The sequence below is a fragment of the Canis lupus genome, chromosome 28 (assembly GCF_003254725.2).
Source record: "Canis lupus dingo isolate Sandy chromosome 28, ASM325472v2, whole genome shotgun sequence".
In the NCBI taxonomy this organism is placed as follows: Eukaryota; Metazoa; Chordata; class Mammalia; order Carnivora; family Canidae; genus Canis; species Canis lupus.
The window spans coordinates 5,009,764-5,027,236 of record NC_064270.1 but is presented as its reverse complement, the minus strand read 5'-3'; positions in this window follow the sequence as shown (position 1 = coordinate 5,027,236).

Sequence of the window (17,473 nt, the reverse complement as noted above, 5' to 3'; positions counted from 1 at the left end):
TTCAGCCCTGCCCTATTTCTAACCATATCCCAACCATTTCTGCTATTCTGCAAGCAGTGTTCCACAAGTGGTACCAAGTGATTCTGCTCCTACTGGCGTCATTGCCCCTCCTCAGAGGATCATTCTGACTCTCAAAAGAAAAAAGAAGTCCCTCATTGAGTATTGTTAAAGGATAGTGTTCCAACAAACATAAAATTATGACTCTCATATAGGTATAAAATAAATGTGTCAAAAATAATTTTGAGACATTCATAAGGGAACAAGTAAGATATTAGAACTGGCTCAAATGAAGATTTAATTTACAGAAATTTATATTCTCTACTGTACAAAATTCATTTGCATTGCCATGACCAGGAATCATTTGCACAGCTAAGAAGAGGAAATATTTGCATTAGCATCCATTTTCTACAAGTTAGTGTCTTTCTCTACAGAGTTGTAGAATAGCCTATGAAAGACAAAGGCACACATCCCTGTAAGATTAGACAATTCCCAGAGACCCCACCATTCCACTGAGTGGATATCTGGTAATCCCTTTGCCTATTCTAAAATCTTAGATTTTCCCTTACAGAATAAAGGACAGAAATAGATGATTGATAGGCAGATAGATAAAGAGATGATAGATGGATAAATAGATGATAGGTAGGTCGATCGATTGGGAGTTTTTCTAACTCAGAAGCTGCTGATAATTCTATCTTCAAATGTTTATGAAAATGAATTTACTTCATTCTTAAGGTCAACTATCAGATCTATGCAAGAAATAAGGGTTTTACATACATCTTACCCCTCAGTGCTCTCTCATAGTGAGTATGATTTTTCACTTTTTTTCCTCCAAGCAGAATTAAAGGCATCTATTTCCACATTCTTTAGGAACCTTACCATATTCTCATTCCTTTCATCATGATGCCTGAGATATGTGCCCTTACTAGGCTGAAACAGAAGTTTTGTTTCATTTGGTTTCATCTGACATTATAGAATGTGAAACTAGTCATATACATGAGGAGATTGTAATTTGGAAAAAGAGAGCAAAGTTCAGAAATTCTAATTCTGAAAAATAAAAAGCATGGTAGTAACCAAAAATTCATCTAAAGTTTGAGTAATGGAAAGAGCACGGAAGCTATGAATAGGCCACAGAAAGATCTGGCTTTGCCTGGCACCAGTTCTTGTCTGATCATGGATGGATGACAATGATCAATAGACTTCTCTATCCCTTTTAATCAGAATTCACTGAATATTATTTTCAGGAAAAAAATTAGTTTTGGGTCTATCTTTTCGATGAGTCACTTCCAAAATCTAAGTTAAATCATTTTATATACCACATTCAAAAGAATACAGTGGTATATTTTTTTACTATCCTTATTTTTTTATGAAATTATCTCTGGATCACAAACTCTCTCTGTGCTAAGAAACTCTACCTCTGTAGTTTATTTAATACATCTTAAAGCCTGTGGAGTGCAGCCCATAGAAACAAACAAACAAACAAAAAACCTTGGGGTTATATCTATCAAATTGGCCCACATTTCAAGAAATTAGAAGTTATATTTACAGAAGGAAAGTAATGAGAATAAGAGCTCAGTTCTCTGTCCAGATGAAAATAAGAAGACATACAGAATTGTACCATCTTCTAGGAAATATTTCTCCCCTTTGTCAGATTCTGGCTTCTATAATGGAGGCAATCACTATTATTTGATAGAAAATTGTGTTTGTGGTGATAAATGTCTGTTCAGATACCTAACATTTCTCAGCTTCTCTCAAGTTACTAATTCATCTCAATTTATTGCTTCATATGATTTTAAAAAATATAGTTAAATGTGATGTTAATGAATCCTAGTTTGACTATCTTGTATTTGATCTATGGAATGTCACTTTTCTGAAACTGATTATGAATTAGGCATAAGTACCCTTTCTGAAGTCACAGAAACTTTAAAACCCTCATATTTGATTAGTGGGAAGTGACAGGTTATATTTCACTGAATTGTTCTGATTACTAAAAGGAATCAATCAATCTCCCTATTTCTCTTCTTTGCGTGGGCAGAGATTCTGAGAATTGGATTACAGTCCCCAGCCTATGTTTCCATGGTGAGCACTAATGTAGGTAGATATGCCTGAACACACTCCTCAGGCCTTGCCCATATGTAGATGGCCTCTGGAAAGCCCACATTGGGTGCCATAAAAGGATCAACAAGGAGTGCTTCCTGATGCACAACTGTGATTAACAGTAAGTACTTTCTATACTGGGAGGGAGATAGTTCAGGTGCTACAAAACCAGAATTTGTTCTATCCCATACCAAAATGCAGCAACTTTAGACCTTCACACACACACATACACACATACATAACATCACTCAGAGAGCATAAGTCAGAGAATGTGCAATGTAGGAAAGGGAAGACATTTCTGGTATAGTTGGTGGTTACAGCTGGCTTGTTTTAGAGCATGTGCTGCAAGACCAACCTTCCTCTTGTTCTTATATCAAAGAATGGTATAAATTGAGAGCCAGCTGAAGCCCTGTATGGAAAGCATACACTTTGAGCAACTATAGAAAGAGCAAACTCTCTATAGAACAAGGCCTAATCAAAATGAGGTACCCATTTTGACACAGAGAAGCATGGCGAATGGAATGAACTGGAGCAAAGATGGTTGACATAGAAAGATGAGAACACTTATAAGACAAGGTTAGAGATATTTCTACCAAGTCTTGTAGAAGAGAGATGGAAAGTTAGCATTGAAACCACATTATGCATTATATATAATTTGCTAGGTTGGCTGTATGGCAGCATGTAGCTCATACCACAGAGAGGAGTTAATCATTCTCAGCAAACTTTTTTATTGTTCCCAGTGGAAGATCCACAACTGACTATAGTCCAAGTTCTGGCTCCCAATGAAGGTCAATACAGTGCTAAATAAAGCCAGGCTGTTCCTTGTCTGGAGGTGATACACAAGTTTATAGCCCAAACAACACCGTGAACAGAAGAGAAGTAGAGATGATGGAATCTCTGGTTTAAAAGAAGGGTCTTGGAATAGATATGCTCCCATGAGTAGCTGATGACATGATGGTCAACACTGAAGAAGTATTAATGCAGCCCATTCAAATAAATATCACTGTTTCTACTATTTGGCCAGAAAAATTATACACTCACTGGAAATAAATATATGAAGAGAAGTTGTAGAAAGAAAAGGATAGGCGGAGCTTTATAAATCTTTTAGCAAAGTGGGAGTACTATTAATTCATCTTTTATTAAGAAATAGAAGTCGTCCTACTTGACTAGTTACACCAATAAGTAATTGTCAGTTTATCCAAGAATAGGCTTTCAAAAATGTGAAATTAGGAAAGGAGGCAAACCCAACAATAGAAATAGTCTCCTTTTCTCTTGAGTCCCAGGAAAGCTCAAGGGAAAATACTGCAGGTCATATAAGCTCTGTGAAGCCATAGGCCTGACACAAATGGTTCTTTCTATGGAACTAAAGAAATTGCCAGCTATGCAATCTTCAAAGATGCCCTCTGGAGTATCTGTTTTTTTTCCTGTATTTGTCTGGCATTGGGTGCTTTTATTATGTTGCATTTCTATTTCCATGGTTTGGGGTGGGGGGGGGAGAATTTATTCTAAAGTTATACTAAAAACAAAACAACAACAACAGAAACAGAAAGAATAGGAGGCACAAGTCTTGGAATCTCTAGTGGGTTCTGATGATATTCTTGCACCTGCCCTGTGTATCTGTTTTCTGCTTTTGCTTTGCCACTAAATACTCCTACCTAAGAGGGTTGCTCTGGAGAAGGGAATGACTTGAGCCAGCCACAGACTAACTGGTGAGGAAGTACAAATTCTTAGTTCCTTTGCCTCAAAACAAAATCTAAATCTAAGACTTCACCTAAAATTGCACCCTTTCCTGGTGTCTTGCTCATCCCCATCCTGCATCCCTACTCGTGGACATTTTCTTCCTAATCATTTGCACTCAATTCCTTGGCCAAGGTTCTGCTTCTGGAAGAAACCACTTCAAGCAGAGTCAGAAAACTTGATCTGAAACCTGGTTAGACTCACCAGCTATGAGGCCTGGAAATCTATCATTTAACCACTAGGAACATCAATTTCCTTCTCTGTTTAAAAAAAAAATCCATCTGTCTTTAGTTTGCAGGACTCTCGTGAAGAAAAAAGTGATATATGTGAAGTACTTAGCATGGACCCTTGTGTGTAGTAAGCACTCAATAAATGTTAACTGAATGTGGATATTTCCTGGCATGTCTTAGCTTCCACTATTTTAAAATTGACAGTATTATTTTTAGTTTTCCCCTGCTCCTCTCCAGCTGGTATGCTAGATTCATATTTATTGCACAGAATTTGTATATCTTTTTCTCGAGTTACACAGCTCTTATTCCATTGTTTTCTCATTGTGTGAATCCAACTTGAATAGAAGACAAGATTCTATAGTCACAGGCCTGTGACTTTGACCCCTACATTGGGCTGGATTATATGAATGGCTCTTTCACTCATGAGGAAACAATTTAAGATAAAAAAGGAACCAAAGAAATCTCAAAGTTGCTTTTGCTTCAACAAAGTGATGGCTGTGTCTCCTTATGAAAAGTACAATGAAAATTTGGACAATTATCTGGGAAATTCAGGACCAAGAAAAGCGAAAGGACTTTCAATTTATCTTTAATTCCCTCTAGTTCATTGCTTTTATAGATTGTGCCTTTATAAAAATATTTATATAATAAAATCCAATACAATCCTTGATACCTTCAGACCCTTTGTTCTGGGGAATAGCAAAAACAAAACAAAACAAACAAAAAAACAACCTTCTTTCATTTCTGGCATTAGCTTGTGTTCTGAGCTTAGAGCCCTGAAAGCTGAAATATACTCTGTGAACTTTCTTTGGGGAAAATTAGAAATCCATTTTCCACTCTTTGAGGAGATGCAGCTAACATAAAATATAGGCATCAGAACAACACTCAGTGGTTTGTGATCTTTTTAGCAAGTCGCCCAGGCTTATTTGCATAATTGTCTTTCCTTTATTGCTGGAATAGCTAGGGACAAAATCAAAAGAAATTATTATTTAATATTCTCAGGTCATATAATTTGAAAGGGCTTAAAACATCCTAGCAGCTTTGAAATGTCATATTCCTTGAAATAATAATGTGTTTTGAATACGGGTTTTTAGCCTGTGTATGGGTTTGATGGAATTGATTTTTAAATTCTCTTTAAAACTCTCTTTTAAAGACTCTTCCTTTTATGAATTTTATTAGCATGCATTATTCAAATGTTATTTTTATTTACCTTCAGCTGTTGACAGAGAACATAAAAAAGGAAAGGTTTATGAGCATAAAATTGTATTTAAATTGTGATATAAACAGCAAGGAATAATGTTCCCCTTTGAAAAGATAAAAACTTTATATTTCACAAAAAAATAGTCACAAGACCAAATTACAGTGGCTAAGTGTCTTGCCTTTAGTGATGGGATCCAAAACAAATGATAGAAAACAAACATTTGAGGACTGGCCATTATTGTTCTGGTTTGACCTCAATTTTTCACACCACAAACAATTGATGGGGCATCTGATTTGACCACTCTTCTTTACCAGCAAGGCAAATTTCCAAATCTTCTCACGGAGCTAGAAGTAGCCCAGTTTGACCTGGGCTATCCAGACTTCAGCACCATGGCCTTGACCATCCTAGTCTTTCTCTCATAAAGAGGCAGCAGAACTGAGTGATGACACAGGCGCTTGTCACATTGTCCAGAGTCAGGATGCACAGTGTGAACAAGGTAGAAGGGCCTGGCTTGCAGAAAACCAAACTTTTTGAATCTTCAGGGAACAATCCAGGAGTCTATGGCCAATTAAGAGAGCAATTGCTATTGACATTTTGATTGGAATTGGGAAGCACTGATAGTGATGTCAGTGGTGAGTGAAATCTGGTCATTATCTCTCCTTCCATGTGGTTTTCTTTGGTGCAATTAGAATAACATTATTTTATAGAAGGTGCAAGGTCTTCAAATTTCAAACAGACCAGAGTTCAAATTGTACCTTTCTTCATTCCCAGTTGAATTCCTGTGAGCACATTATTTGGGTTCTCTGAGGGTTTTTATAAAGATTAAATGAGAAACACGTGAAGCTCTTAGCAGAGTAATACATGCGTTAGACTTAACAAATATATACATGCTGTCCTGTACCCTCCTGGCCTCCGCCTGTCCCGGATCTTGGGCTGTTGCTTTCTCACTCCCCACTGGTGGGAATGTAAAATGGGACAGCTGCTTTGGGAAATCGTGTGGCATAGGATTACCATATGACATAGCAATTCCACTTCTAGGTGTATCACCATGAGAAATAAGAACCTCTGACCACACAAAAAACTTGTGCATGACTGTTCAAAAGAGTGTCATTCACAAGAGCCAAAAAGTCAAAACAGCGCAAATGTCTATCAACCAGTGAATAAATAAAGTGTGGCACATCTCTACAATGGAATATTAGTTGATAGTAAGACAGGAATTTAAGTATTGACCTATTCTACAGCATGGGAATCTTGAAAACATTATGTTAGGTGAATGAAGCTAACTGCAAAAAATCACATACTGTATGATTCTCTTCATAGGAAATGTCCAGAATAAGCAAATCCATAGAGACAGAAAATAGATCAGTGGTTTCCAGGGGCTGGTTTGTGCATGTGTAGGGAAGAGGCTGGAGGTATATGGGAGTGACTGCTAATGAATACAGGTTTTTTGGGGGGGAGTGACAAAAATGTCCTAAAATTGATTGTGGTGATGGTTGAATTATACACTGTGTAAGTGGGTGAATTGTATGATATGTGAATTATAGCTCAGTAAAGCTGTTATGTATTAAAAAAACAAATATATACATGGATGTAGTTGATTTTTTTCTCAGATTTATTGGACGGACTTTTCAGTGTCACTATGGAAAATAAAGAGGTCATCCAGAATCAAATACCTCATTTTTAACTTTTTCAGATATAAAATAAGCAGATCCTAGCTATACTAGGTGCTTTCACATACATAACCATCTTAAACTTGGGAGGTGAGGAGGAGGAAAGGATGATAATAGCAATGTTTAATACAATAATGAATAACTTAAAATTCACTGAGACTAACTCTGCCATACACTAATCACACATCCCAAGGTATTTCCCCTTTATTCCAAACACCATACATATGTGCCCATACATGTATCCATGACTTATTTATTTTGTAACTGGAAGTTTGTACCTCTTTCTTAAAACCAAGCCATGAGATTTCAAAGAAATAATGTGTTTCCATCGTCACACACACACACACACACACACACACACACACACAGAGCCTCCATCGTTCTATGCTATAAGCGGAAAGATTTGAGGACTACTTAAACAATGTTGAATAACATAGGTCATAAATCTTAGCAGTGTCTGTTTTTCTTCAATTAAGCATTTCTTCTCTCCCTTTGATAATGTAGTTTTGCAACAGATTTCCAATATGGGAGATTTCCTCTTCTTTCCCTCTTCTGTTAAAGAGGAAGCTCAACCTAGAGTATGCAGTGGAGGTTCAATGCTCTATCTGCCTTAATACAGCTACTGAGGAAGACATAGGCACATCTTTCACCGAACTCCCTACCTCATCTTCCAAAGTTCCAGTTGTAGGAAAGGTGGTTCTTTCTTTCCCTTTTCTAAAAATGGACAGAAGCCCTAGAGAAAGGAATAAGTTGATAGTCCAAAACCTCATGATGTTGCATGTAAATCAGCTCTAGACCTAGACTTATTAATCCTCTGGAGGTAGAAGAGAAAACAAAAGATGATGGGAAAGGTATAATATGAAACGGTAGACATGGAGGGGTGAGTAAGCTGAAGGAGTGGTCCCCGTGGAGGGGAGCAGGGGAACTGCAAGCTCCCCTGATGGAGGTCGCATGGAGGCAGGTTGAAGAACAAGGATCCCACTGAGCCTCTTTTTTCTTCTCACCAACAGCAGACAACTATGGTATTTATTTTAGCCTCCTGCCTCAAGAAAGGACATTGAGTTCCTGCCTCAGGAGAGAAGTTTACTCACCTGTGAAACTTAGAATGGGCAGCATTAGTTTTGAAAACAAAATCTTCAGAGAGAAAAAAAAGATTTCAAAGTTCACTTAATTCATCTTTACACATCACAGGAAGAAAGCTTTACTAGAAACTATAGTGTAAAGGAGCAGTGAAACAGTGTGAGGAGACTCCCACCTGACAGAAAACAGGTGAAAAGTTTCATGGCTTTAGAGCCTGGGGAGCCTTATGCAAATTCTCCCCCTTCCCATCCCCCTTTGAGAAAGAGGAAATGATATGACAAGCTCAGATTTGTTGAGGGTAGAGGGAGAAGCTGAGCTAAGAGGTGGCTGTGAGTCCTTGAATCTTGAGGGAAAAAAGAGAGAGGGAGAGAGATGTTACAAGGGAAGGAAGTCTGGAAGGCTGTAACTGCTTGTCTTTCAAGATGGAAGTTGGCCATGAGCCAAGGTAAGTGGGCAGGCCCGCAAGACTGGAAAAGGTGAGGAAACAGGTTCTCCCCTAGAGACTTCAGAAGGAATGCAGCCCCACCATACCTTGATTTTATCCCAGGGAGTCTCATTTTGAATTTCTGATCTGTAGAACTGTAAAAAAATGAGACACACAGTTGGACAAGTTAAAGCATCTTCAGGGACCAAAGGCACTGAATAGTTGAAGGCTGGATTGTTGAAGACTCTGGGTGTATGGTGATCACCATGGCTGAGATGTCACCTCGAGACTGGGCAGTATGCTGGTCAGAGTTCAGGCTCTAAGGTCAGCTGCTGGGATTTGGCTACTGACATTTTCCCACTCATTAACTGTGTGACCCTGGGCAATTCACCAAATCAATCTAAGACTCAGTTTTCTGTCTTTTTCAGTCTTCCTGAGAGAAATACACCTTTGAGGAAGCAGCCGCACATTTAATGCTGCTGGTGGTAGTGGTGGTAGTGATGGTGTGTGTATGGTGGTGAAGGGAATATCTGGGAAAAGAATAGGTGGTAGAAAGGCACTAGGAGGACCTTTGGTCTCACAGGAGACAGGTAGCTGATGGGTCTGGTCCAGTAAATGTGCCCAGCGAGGGGTCACTGCAGTGGGACAGAATGAGGGCTTCAGGGCAGATGGGTGAAGCCTGATGACTGCTGCACAGGGAGATGGCTTAGTTCCCAGGGCATGATGCCTATGTCAAGAGAGTAGGACAAAAGTTTCACCAGCAATGTACATCTGGTAAGAGCTGGTCACTCAGTGGACAAGGACTTCTCAATCAGAGGTCAGTATGAACTACAGGACATCACAAGGACCCATACATCTGAATTCCAGAGGATATGCAAGATTTGCCATTCTTCCCCATTCCATTTTGGAGATGGAGAGGATTTGGGATGAACACTTGAAAGGCAAGCAGCCTGGTATGGAGATGAACCTTGAATCCAAAGGACATTGAAAAAACAAGAGGAAACTAATCCTAGCAGAGACCAAAATACATTGGGCTGTCAAGATTGTTCTTCCCACAACTCCCAGCCCTTTGGAAGGAAATCTTTCAGATTAAAGTTGTATATATATTTTTATATAATAGATATTGTGATATATATCACCTCTTTTTTAGATATCTAAGTATATAAAACTTTGGCCTTGTGATATCTGCATAACTTACATCTAGCAGTTTTCTTTTCACATAGCACATGCTCCGAATATATTTGTTGAATAAAGAGATGATGTAGACTACTCTATTTTCTTAAAAAAAAAAAAAAAAAAGTTAGTAACATCATGTTCCATCTCTGCACACGGAGGTAACTTCCATAGTTATATACTTCTGTGTGTGCATAACACATTTTTAAACTAAAGTTGAAAGCTAAAAATACTGTACCACAACCAATTGAAAGCATTTACAAGAGCCAAGTCACAACATTTAATGTGAAAGAATTAAAGCAATCTAGAAAATAGAGACCTAACCCTCAAATACACCTCAATTCCACAACTTTTTTGGGAATACTGTAACATATTGGCTTGTATTTTCTGCCCCTTTTTCCAATTCTCTAGTTTCTGCGTTTACTGAGAAGTGATCAGATGGAAAACAATTTTGAGTCTCAGCATTGATTCTGGATACTGGGATAAAACGAATTCTAGGTGAAATCAATGGGCAAAAGTGGGTTAGTAAAATGGAAGTGGTAATGACTTTTATATTTAATATGTTATCTTTAACCAACTGGCTCCTCCAATTTCTCTCCAAAGGAGGAATAAATTCCATGCAGTAACAACCAGAGGTTTTTAATATGTATACAAGAAACATAAGGTAATATTTTATGAAGATAAAATAAAAGCTGATAAAGGATATCTACATTATAAAATATCCAGTAGAAAAATTAATATTACAAACAAAAGCTTTTGCATATGCACACACACGAAATAGAACAGTAGCCGAGGTTCTCAATCAAATAAAGCAATTTAAATAAACCACAAAAAGTGATAGCTCTAACCCATTAACTTATAGAACAAGGTTAAATAAAATGAAGTTCACAAATGGCACATTAATCTAGAATTGGCTGTTGGTTTGGTTGGTGTGTTTGTTTTTGCGAAATATCATTTTCCCTTGGCACCAAGTGGGATGTCAGTCCCATCCTATGGCCATCTGGGCAGAGCAAAGCCAGGGAGCTTCAAGTTGCCACATCCATAAAATTGCCCCAATTCTTTCATTTTACTGAGGAACTTAATTTTACTCTACTATATTAGCATTAATCTTTCTGCTCTAACAGTCTACTATATTTTGATTCAGATATGGACCTTTCCTGACACCTGGGTGGCTCAGTTGTCTGCCTTTGGCTTAGGTCATTATCCTGAGGTCTTGGGATCAAGTCCCGCATCAGGCTCCCTGCAGGGCGCCTGCTTCTCACTCTGCCTATGTCTCTCCCTTTCTCTCTGTGTCTGTCATAAATAAATAAATAAAATCTTAAAAATATATATACAGACCTTTTCTAGGAAGAAAACTGCTTCTCTTCATGCATTTCAACTTTATCAATTCATTTGAAGGGTAATTTGGTTTCTTCTTTACCTAAAGTGATCCGTCAGATCATGAACTGTTGATACTCTGTGCTGTCAAGTTATTTGGACCAGGTTAGCAATGGGATCAGCTTGCCAATGTAGAAGCATCGATTGACTGACAATTTTCCTCAATAAATCCCTGAATGATCAATTTTCTGTCCTACTGAGAAAAATCTGTAAAAATATCTTGTCAGTTGTATAACTCTGCTGTGGCCATACGGGCAAGTGGGAACAATGGAGAGCATAACTTTACACTTGAAGTTCCTTGCATACTGCTGCACAGATTTCAGGCAGCTATCCAGAATCCTAAAAGCAACTGTGAACTAAATGCCTATAAGATCTATAAGCCTACAGAAGATTTGTTTTTCCAAAACTGCCTCTCATGTTTCCTTTCTGTTGCCACTGTGTCCATGTGTTCCCCCACATTCTTGACTACGAAATAAGAACTTATGGCTGAAGTGAGAAAGACATGCAGCCTCATAACAACACAGTAACATCCAAGGGACAGATAAGAGAAATTTGCAAGACTGTCCAATAAGAATATTCTACAGAAATTCTCTTACCTTCAATTGTGAGAATTAGAAGGGACTTCAAGAATCCTAGGACCCGCCCCATCGCACCCCCACCCCCACCCAGAAATGGAAACCCAGATCCTCTCACTAATCCCTGCTTACTAGATATGTTCAGACTTGAGTCACTCAAGAACTCACTTGCACTGGAGACCATCTGATCTGCAGCCCTTTCTCACTGTTGGGAAACTCTTCATGGAGCCCAGGTGTTCTGGCCATCACCAGCCAAATGTAGTAACATTAACCCCATGAAACTTCTGCTCAGAAGACTCCCCATTGCTCTTTAGTTGAAAATACTCTTACAAAAAAATAAATAAATAATAATAATACTCTTACCCAGAGAGGAAGGTTGACCTGCAGGTATTTCTGAGAATCCTCAAAAGTACTTACATACACAATTCAGAAGTTGTAGGTCCTATGGGATGCCTGGGTGGCTCAGTGGTTGAGCATCTGCCTTCAGCTCCGGATGTGATCCCAGGGGCCCTGGGTCAAGTCCCACATTGGGCTCCCTGCATGGAGCCTGCTTCTCCCTCTGCCTGTATCTCTGCCTCTCTCTGTGTGTCTCTCATGAATAAATAAATAGAATCTTTAAAAAAAGAAGAAGTTGTAGGTCCTAGATACAGGCACTCTCCCTTCAGACATCCTCAGATCAGCTGGTTGAAGGAGACAGTGTGATATGTCAGCACATAAACCAAACTGCTGCAACCACTTCTGTCATGTTCCCCGTGTCACCTGGAGTCACTGATGACTTCCTCCAGATCACTGGACTCTTATTCTTTGTATTTTGGAAGAAGAAATATGACTTTGTTTCTTGAGTGTAAGTACCTCTTTCAGAGGCAGTTCCCTCAGCAGAGCCACGGAGAGCTTACTGACATAGTTACATCTTTTATGCCATCACCCCACGGGCTGGAGGGCTGGATGCCAGTTGTGTAGGATGTCAGTCCCTGGAAGAAAGCAGGAAGACTTGCTTCTGCTATATCTACAAGGGATACCCATGTAAGCTATGCCCATGGAAGGGCTGTCAATGGACGCCAGGCAATGAAGATACCTGGGTAGCACAGGTTATGCCTCCCTGTGACATATCCAGGATGTGTTAGGAGAATGTTTACACAAAGTTACAAAGTGTGGACGCTGATCCACTGAAGGAGGATATTCCAAGCCATCCAAAGAGAGCTCAGCTGTACATTCGGCTGTGAATGGCAAAGAAGTTTGGGTCACTTCTGGGTCTGAGGCAGTCTGTGCCTGGTGCTTGGTTGGGCAAATTCCAAACTCTTCCTCCAAACAACTCACATCACAGATGGACGGTCTGGGCCTGGGGAAGCTGACTGTGAAGCAGGCTTCCTTCCAAAAACACAGCATATTGGTAGTGGGTCCCTCAGAGAGTGTGCAGGAGACTTCTCTAGTAGCTGTCTCTCTAAGCACTTTCAGAAACACGTGTGTAAGACTACCTACTGCGTATCTTTGTTGTTCTGTGTGTGATAAACACATTTCACTCTGTCTGTAACCAGAGCACCCTCTGATATCAGGACCTGCTGCTCTCTCTGCCCACCTGATGGTTGCCTTTGGCTATGCATGTGTGTGTGTGTGTGTGTGTGTGTGTGTGTGTGCATGTGCACGCACATATATGTGCATTTGCCACTCAGCTTTTCTTCTTGGAAACGATTTTAAATCTCCTCTACACTTTGATATCTCTGCAAACCTTTCTCTCTCCCAGATAAATTCTCTAACTTCAAGAGTCTTTGTGACTAGTCAAGAGATTGTAAATTAGGCAGACAAGGTTCTCTTCCTTCCTCTGTCATTTTTAAATCTAGCTAGTCAATGAGTATTTGTCTGGCACCTACTTGTACCCACCTATGTGGTAGGCCCATAGGCAATACCAAAAAATAGAAAGTGTGGTCCTTGCACTTGAGAAAACTATAGTCTACTGGGAAGAAATGTTTAGCTCCAACATAAGGAAGTATATGATCAAGTATCCAGGGCTTATTGGAAACAATATTTGGCACAGGGTTTCAAAAGAAATAATCTACCAGGGATTTTTGTAGTAATCAAAAATCTTTCAAGAAAGAGATGTGACTTGAGATCAGCCATGAAAGTTGGATACAAGTTTGACCAATACTGGATCGCGTGGAAGAGTACAGCTTGAAGAATGAGTTAGGTTGATGTTTACCCGCTGATCTTTTACAGAAGTTTGCCAGTCGCTGCCCTAGTCTCACATGTGGTATCCCACGTGCCCCTCCTGATAAACTCTCAACCTTTCAAAGCAGAATTAATCCCACTTGCCTCCGTGCTCCCCGGCTCTCCTATACTCTATACAGCTGTAATAGTACCAATCACATTGTAACCTACCTAATCACTGCAGACATCGTGCTTGCCATAACCATGTCCCCACTGGATTATAGCAAATGCCACCCTGTCAACCCACTTCCGTCTAGCCCCTGTGCAAACTGCCAAAATAATCTTTTAAAAACATGAGTCCAGGCTATTTCAATGTTCAGCAACCACCAGGAACTCTTACCAATTTAGGATAAAGTTCCAGTGCTTTACCATGGTCATGAGGTCCCTGCCCACATCTCTGACCCTGTGTCCTCCCCAGTCCTGCTGCAGCCATGCTGGCTGGCTTCTTGTGCCCCCAAACATGCCAAACTTGTTCTCTCAGGGCTTTTGAAATTGCTGCCCCCTACATGGAAAATGCCTCTTCCAGATCCTCACAGCTGGCCACTTCCTGATATTCAGATCTCAGCACAGATGTCACCCTCCCAGAGAAGCTGTTCCTAATAATTGCAGCTAAAATACTACCCTCTCTACTCATTCTGTATTAATTCACCCTGCTTTATTTTGTTCATAGCACTTCTGGACATCTGAGATTATCTTGTTTGTTTACTTATACTTATTCATTAACTGTTTGCCTCAATGCAAGCTTACCAAAGCAAGGACTTTGTCTCCCAGATTCGCTGTTGTATTCTCAATGTTTAGAATAACTCTTAGCCCTGAGGTGCTCAGTAAAGATTTGCTGAATAAATAAATTAATGAGTTGTATAATAAGTATTCATTTATTTGTATTTTGCCTCAACCAGACTTCAAGCTCTTACAAGGATCATACAATTGTTATATCCTTAGCACATAATATGTTGCCTGGAATTCAGTCACTATATTTAAGTGTTTGTTGAACAAATAATTGAGTTTTTGAGTGAATACCTAAATGCATGCAACCATAGAGCATTGATGTTTCATCCTATAAATATGCAAACTGCAATTGAATTAGTTTAAATACTAAAGTACTCTTATGAGATGACAGATACTGATAGCATTGAACTTTAAAAGTTTTGAAAGATTTCAGATAATGATCATGGTTCCAATTTACCTAATTGGCCAATTATTTTTGCCTTCAAATAACAGCAAATGTCTGCATACATCTTTGGTTTATTTGTAGTAGTATGTGTTCATCCATAGGTAAAGCCTACAAATTCTTTCAATTGGTAAGAGAAAAGATTACAAACCTGGCATCTTCAAAAGTGGTGAATTTCAGACCCAGTCATGAAGTTAGATGTCTGACAGTATTGCAGTGAAGCAAAATAAGAAAAGAGTCTATTTCACTCTAACTTCTCTTTGATGACACTAATCATGTGTGTTTTTGTTAGTTCAGGTTTGGTTCAAACTGAATAGGGAATAGAGTAGACAGCTGAATGTCATACTCCTTTTCTTTCTAAGGTAATTTACCCCCTGAAGAAAGAAAAACCAGTATTTGCAGGTGCAAATTCATTCAGAGTCAGCCATCCAAAATCCAAGTGTTGTAAGTGAGGATGCTGTGCCTTGAGGTTCAGATCCCAGTGGCTGAAGCTAATTACTAGTGAACAAAGAAACTGGTCCTACCATAAGAGAACCTTTGAAGAAGCCTAGTTTATATCTGCTGCCATGCACATGTGTTCAGATCCAGTGCAGTTACCTGCCAGCACTCCTACAGCCAAAGAATGGGTAAATGTGTCATCTGGGGAGGCAACTGCCAGGCCTGGCAGGATGCAGCCACTTCGCAGGGTCACAGCATTCCAGCATCTGCTCCTCAGCTTTGCAGGTCCAGAAAATGGAATGTGTCAGTGTGCTTGTAGTTGATTAATCCCTGGAATTTACAAGAGACTGATGTACCAGTCAGAGTGCCAATTTAGCAATTTACACTAAGAAATGTAACTGCCAAGTGGCTCAGAATGTTTATGTCAGCAGGAGAATGCAGCCTCTTAACAGCACAAAGAGGTAAATCATCATCACGTTTGCTGGTTGAGTGTGGACTGGGGGCAGGAGGAGGAAGTTGTATGAATGACCTTAATGACTGATGTCACCAGACCTGACACATCCATCTCCAAATTGAGATTTATCTGCCAAGAAGGCAGGACACTTGGGTTTTCTGACCAGTGCTGGAAATACATTAGCAATTCTTGCTCACTGGCATTTATTTTTCTAGATTCCTTGCTGTACACCCGCATGTCCTCCCTTCACTCACATTCATGCCACTAAATAGATTATGCCTTTTTTTTTTTTACATTCAACAAGTCTTCATTGCTAACAGTGATGAGCTAACAATTATTGAGAGGTAATGTTAGATGCATTCTAACAACTCTAGAGTCAATTCTGTTCAAATGCATGTTTTGAACACAACTTGTTCCCAAATGATTGATATATTAGAGAACCGTTTGAAAACAACGTGAATTTTACTTGCCTGTGCACAGTTTTGTCCGAAAGAAACACTAGGTGAAAACCAAACACTTCACTCCGCTGAAACAAACCACTTAGGAATGCACACCGAGCATACATACACATACTTCAGGTGCCTACCAACTGCCTCAGGTCCCCACCGCTCATGAGGCAGCTGACCATGTCCAGAGTTGCCATATGTTGTCCAGCTTCAGGACTGCCCACCCCATCAATCACTCCACAGTAACTCGCAAGCTGCAACCCTGCCAACACCCAGTTTCACAAACAAATTTCAGGTCTTTTTTCCAATATAAAGCCATATTTATTATATTGTTCATATATTAACCATTAATCATGTAAAATTGCATTGCCATTTTCGTTAGGGTCTTATTCTTTGATTTAACGTGTGTCACTGATGGTTTAGTGTTATGCTCAGACCTCACTTTTTCCTTAAACCCTGTGGTTTTTATTGTGCAATTTGGCATGGCACAGTGATTTTTAGAAATGCATATGTTGTGTTACAGCAGAACTGAGAACTGACTGTACCTTATTATCTTATTTAATCTTACAAAACTCATTTTTCATATGAGAAAATCGAGATTCAAGAAGTTTGAGTAATTTGAGAACAAATAGCTGCTAAGTGGTCAAACAAAGATTCAAAATATCTGCTCTAACATGACATAAAAGCCTTGGTTTCCTGATTTGATATAGGAGCCAGTCTGCCTTTTAAGATGGTTTTCACCAAGAGCTAATAATAGCTATCATTTACTTAGGGTAGTGTAGTTGTGAGTGGTATGCCCTCTGGAGCCCTGCTGCCTGGGTTCAGATCCGGGATCTATCACTTATGACCTGGGTAGCAACGGACAAGTTATGTAATAGGGTATGTTGTTGCACAATGGCCTGAGAATTGCTTACCCTTTACGATACAATTTGCCATCAAGAGGAAGATTTTATTTTCCTTAGATCTTGACTCTGGGCTGGCCTTGCAACCTGATCTAATGAACAAAATAGACTGGAAATGACACTATATTGATCCCAAGGTCAGGCCTCAAGACCCCTTGAATGCTTTACCTTGCCATCACCGAGTGAACAAGTCCGGACTAGCCTGCTAAATAATGAAAGATCACATGGCTCTTTCACCCCAGTATTCCCCGATGACAATGAGTGGATGCCAGAAAATGAGTGAGGCCATCATAGACAACCCA